Genomic DNA, 5,877 nt, shown 5'->3' on the forward strand with positions numbered 1-5,877 from the left:
GAATGGTCTGGAAACGAGGATTGATATATAGGATGACCTCATTTGATTACCGGAAGGTTTTCGGAGTTACCGGGAATGTACCGGGAATGACGAATGGGTTCCGGGAGTTCACCGAGAGGGGGCAACCCACCCCGGGGAAGCCCATAGGCATTTTGGGAGCCACACCAGCCCTTAGTGGGCTGGTGGGACAGCCCACAAGTGTCCTATGCGCCAAGGATTAAAATCAAAGGAGAAAAGAAAAAAAAGGGAGGAAGTGGGAAAGGGGAAGGACTCCCTCCCACCAAACCTAGTCCAACTCGGTTTGGGGGGGGGAGAGTCCTCCCCCCTGGCTCGGCCGACCCCTTGGGGATCCCTTGGACCCCAAGGCAAGGTCCCCCTCCCTCCTCCTATATATATGGGGATTTTAGGGCAGATTTGAGACGACTTTCTCACGGCTGCCCGACCACATACCTCCATAGTTTTTCCTCTAGATCGTGTTTCTGCGGAGCTCGGGCGGAGCCCTGCTGAGACGAGATCATCACCAACCTCCGGAGCGCCATCACGCTGCCGGAGAACTCTTCTACCTCTCCGTCTCTCTTGCTGGATCAAGAAGGCCGAGATCATCGTCGAGCTGTACGTGTGCTGAACGCGGAGGTGCCGTCCGTTCGGTACTAGATCGTGGGACTGATCGCGGGATTGTTCGCGGGGCGGATCGAGGGACGTGAGGACGTTCCACTACATCAACCGCGTTCTCTAACGCTTCTGCTGTTCGATCTACAAGGGTACGTAGATCACTCATCCCCTCTCGTAGATGGACATCACCATGATAGGTCTTCGTGCGCGTAGGAAAATTTTTGTTTCCCATGCGACGTTCCCCAACAGTTTGCATGTACCCTCGAAGGTCCTGATGAAGACTCGGGATAGATCTGCCCAACTGTAAATGCTTGAAGGAGCTAACTGGTTCAGCCAAGCTCGAGGCGAACCGTCAAGCATCAGTGGGAGATGTTTCATGGCGACATGGTCGTCTCCGCCACCGATCTGGACCGCCACTCTGTAGTCGTCTAACCAAGTTTCTGGTTTGGACTCTCGTGTGAATTTGCTGATTCCCGTCGCCAATCGAAAGTTGGGAGGGATGTCAGCCGAGCGGATGGCCCGACTGAAGCACTCGGGACCAGAAACAACGGTCCTGCTTCCACTCGGACGGTCTCTATCGTGACCATCACGGTGGGCTCGACTTCTATCGACCTTCTTCTGAGTGATATACCCTCTTGCATCAGGCCTTGGATCATACGCGTCACCGCCCGAACGATGATCATCGTAATGCCGGGGTCCGTAAGGCCTACTCCGCTGGGGAGTGCGCGAACGGCGACGATCTTCAGGATGGGACCAAATGGAAAGCGGATTCCGACTCGGGTCCCTGGAACGGCTGCCCCCTGTGCGTCGCTGGTGAGAGTCGGGACTGAAAACCGACCGATGTGTGTTCGCTTGAACGGAACTGTTGTGGATCTTGTTGTGCGACTGGGAGACCGCCGAATTTTGCTGTTGCGCCGTATGTAACAAGGCACGGATCTGCTCGATTCCTCTACCAGCCTCCGAATCGGTCGGCTGGAGAGAATCAGCGATCCTGGCGGCTGCAGCCAAGTTGAGGATGGGTGTGCGGAACACCTCGACGTTGCTCTGGCGAGTGCGTCGACTGGAAGAACGAAGGTGCTCACGACGAGCGCCGGATGATTCTCTGAACTCACGCTCATTCCGACCAGTCCCGGGGGGACTTTCGTGGGAATCGGCCATGAGTACTTCGGTTGTAGGCCCGTGATCCTGATACTCGGAAGGTAGTTCAATCGGAACTGACTCCAAGCACTCGGATGACGGCGGGACCACAACCGATTCGAGCACCGCCACTTGAGAGGACATGTTCTGTCGCGCTAGGGCGTGTCGCTCCCAACGCTGGAGCCGCGAGCGATCGGATCGCTTGTTGCAGCGCGTGACGGGGACGAAGATCGACACGGGGGTCGATGGCTGGAGAATAAGAGCGCCGCAGGAACTGGCACGGAAGTGCATAGCTCCGCGACTCGAAAGCGTCTCGATGTCGAGGGGCGCATCCTGAAGCCATGTCGAATCGTCGGCGATGAAGGAGAGTGCACCGAAGAGGATCTCATGACCCATGCGCAGATCTCTGCCGGATGACATGACGAAAAGATGAAAACGCAAACTCGTCGGAAGTCGCTTAAACGCCTGCCCCACGGTGGGCGCCAACTGTCGTGGGTATAAGTCTAACAGTAGAAGTACGGGGTATGAAAGTATATGGGCAGAGCCTTAGCTACGGTGAGGATGTATGAGTTCAGGCCCCTCTACGGTGGAGGTAAAAACCCTACGTCTCAGTGCTCCGGGGAGCTTTGTGTCGAGTGTATTAGGGGATTACAGCAAGTGCCAACCCCTGTACCAGTGGTGAAGGGCGGCTTATATAGAGTGCGATGCTGTCGGGACCCCGATCCTAAGCCATAGGAATACAGCCTGTAACACATCGCATCTCTTTGTGGTCTCACGCACGGTTAACTCCATGGCTGCAGCCTTACCTTAGCAGGGACCGTTTGCGTCTTTTGACTCACGTATGCGATAGGTGTTGCTAGCAATCCAATGTCAAAGAACCCGGATCAACATGTCTAGTCATAAACCAAAGTGGCAGTTCCGCACAAGGACAGGCATACATGACCCAACAAAGCAGGTGTCGGTCATCAGCGAACGTAGACGAGTCGTAGCAAGCTACAAGGACTCCATTACGTCGCGTGACATTTCCCCAAAGAGGACACACACAGCAGCTAAGAAGGACACATGCCGGTCAACCAATATGTCCGGAGCAGTAGCAGACTACCAAGGCTCGTTGGATCACAAAGGGGCATTTCCTTGTAAGGAGTGCTACTAAAGTTCACGACTAGGTATTCGAACCCCATACATATCAAGTATGACACACGTACGCATGGCATACCGATATGTATAGATACATCGATGGCATCACAACATAACCATAAACATACAACCTTTATTCAAGAGGCTCGGAAGAGCCACACACATAATATTACACATTAAGGGTCTCATGACCCATAATAGCAGTCATACAAATACAAGCCAGCGGAAGAGTTATAAACTGTCTGAGTACAGACAGTGCAACTAGAAGGCACATGGCCTGACTATACTACAGAGCCGACGTAGGGCCAGATCGTAGCTGGGACACCAGCTACTCGTCGTCGTCGATGTCTACGAAGAACCCTCCATTAGGGTCATTAGCAACCTCTGCAACATTTATTAAGCAAACATGAGTACGAAGGTACTCAGCAAGACTTTAGGAGAACTAACTACTCATGCAAGGTATCAAAAGGTATTGTGGGGTTTCATGCGGAAAGCCAGCATTTGACTCGTGGCTAGACAACTTGCATTTTTAAATAATTTTGACAACTTGATTTCTCGCACACGAGTCCACTAACACCACAGCAATACACTATCGTGGAATCATTCCGTCTCCGTACGGAAATGCCGTCCACGACACTCACGCTTATCTTGGCAATTTTATGAGTAGCCATTGAAGTTATCTATGAACAACATATGTCTCCAAGTAGTCCATATCCGCGGACGCGGCTATTCGAATAGATCTTAACCCTGCAGGGGTGTACTTCGTCACACACGCTCTCGCCACTTATCTCTATGTGCACATCATGCACCTCGGCAACCTTCAAGCGGAAGCCCAGCGAGGGAGTCGGCCACGACCGTTAACCACACTAGTACCTAGTCCAGGTTTATCGCCTATCTGAGAGTAACCCGTACGGAAGTCCGGCCGAGGTTTCCGCCACGGCCTCAAACGATGTGCGCAGGGTTCCCAAGCCCACCATCCGGGTGCCACTTGGTACACCGTGCCACTGCCTACCGCATCACGGTCCACCTCTCAGGTCAGCACCATGCACGGCCTCCAGCATTACTATAAACACCAGAAACTACTTGCAACTCCTGGACCGGGTGCTACGCGATTAATAGGCCGAGCGGGGTCATATTTCAGGGCCCAGCATGTGGTAGTATCTAGTCTTGGAATACATACACGGAACTCAGTTCCTAAGGACGGTTCCAATGAAACAACCTGCCATGTACTCCTACACAGCCTTTCAACGGTACCTTTACCAAATCAAGTTCAACACACAACCTTTGCTCACCGAACACATTCCACATTTCTGTTCATCTCCCAGATGACAGACCATACACAACTCTAAGCATAGCATGCATAGCAGGATAAGGCACATCATAGTTCAAGCAACTACCAGGTATGCTAGGTTGCAAGGTTCGGCTATTTACTGTGACAAGGTCAAGTCATGCAAAGGAAGTGGGTTCAACTATCATGGCAAAAGCAGTTGAAGCATTTGATCTTAAATGCAATAAATAGGTGCAGGAGCGAGAACATGGGATTTATCGGGATGATCAAAAGGGTTGCTTTCCTTGTTGCTCAGAGGAGGAACGATATCCGTCAGACGGATATTCGGTGGAATCCGGGGGTGCGGAGCCTACCGAAATGAATGGCAACATTCAATAACAATCATATGCACTCAAAATGATGCATGAGCATGGCATGAGAATGCAAGGTGATAAGTTATTATTTTCAACATGTATTAGGTTTAGAGTTGATTTGAATCACATTCAAATAGCAATTCAAACGGGGTATTCTCGGATACCGTTTTAATTGATTCGACCTGATGCTCACATCAACTTAATGTTAACATGCATGAAATGTCATGTTATGGTACTGATTTGTAATTAGGGCAGTGTGTGATCATTGTATTCATAATGAAATTTGAACAATTTTCCAAATTCCATTTAAAAAGTAATTATAAGAATTAAATTATTCCTTATTCCACAATTTAGGGTTCTGTAACTTTTTCAAACATAGTTGAAAATAGCATAATCAGAATCCTTGAATTTTTCTGATACTTTTTCATATATAAATTATTTTCATTGGAGTTACAGATTAATTTCTATGATTTTTACAAATTTTAGCAATTTCCTGAATTAGTTTTATACTGGAAATTCTATTTATTGCATCAGGCTGACGTCAGCAGGTCAGCCGACCTGTTCAGGTCAAACCTGACAGGGGGGCCCCACTGGTGAGCCTCTCTGGGACTAATCCCGCGCTGACCAGCCCTAACTGAGGTTTGACTTGGCCTTGGGCCCACTTGTCAGCGAGTGATTAGGTCACTAATCTACTGGGTTAGCTTGCCACGTCGACCCCCACCGGAGGGTGGTCGCCGGCGACCAGGCCCGCGGCGGAGGGCTCGCCAGAGGCGACCTAGACGGCGCTGCACAACACCAAAACGCACGCAGGTTGCAGCTACAGCATGCTCGCAAAGTGGCCGATCTGGCAGGACCATCCGGGGAGGCTAGGGTCGCCGGAAGAGGCGTCGGCGACGAGCCGGAGCGGCGGCCGAAGCTCGGCCTTCTATACGGGGCGGTTCTAGGGCACGGGGAGGGCAGCTGGAGGGCTCGACACGCTCCTGGAGGCTCCAGGAGCTCGAATCCTAGCTCGGGCACGTGGATCGGTCATCACAGCGACGGCAGCGACATGGCCGGCGGCGAGAAGCTCTCGGCCTTGGTGGGGAACTAGGATACGATGCACGGGAGAGCGTGGGGCGAGAGGGAAAACGACGACGAGCTCACGGCGGTTCCGATGGCGCTGAAGAGGGGCTCGGGGATGCGCCGGAGGAAGCGAATCGACGGGAGAGGTCCGACGGCCGGAGGTGGACGGCGTTGCGGGCGTTGCAGGGCTCGAGGAAGCTTCGGCTTCTGCAGAGATGACCAGGGCGACGAGGCGGAGCTAATGGCGTGCTCTGGGAGGAGATCCTAAGGCTAGGGGCACGGGCAGCT

The sequence above is a fragment of the Hordeum vulgare genome, chromosome 7H (genome assembly GCF_904849725.1).
Source record: "Hordeum vulgare subsp. vulgare chromosome 7H, MorexV3_pseudomolecules_assembly, whole genome shotgun sequence".
NCBI classification, from domain to species: Eukaryota; Viridiplantae; Streptophyta; class Magnoliopsida; order Poales; family Poaceae; genus Hordeum; species Hordeum vulgare.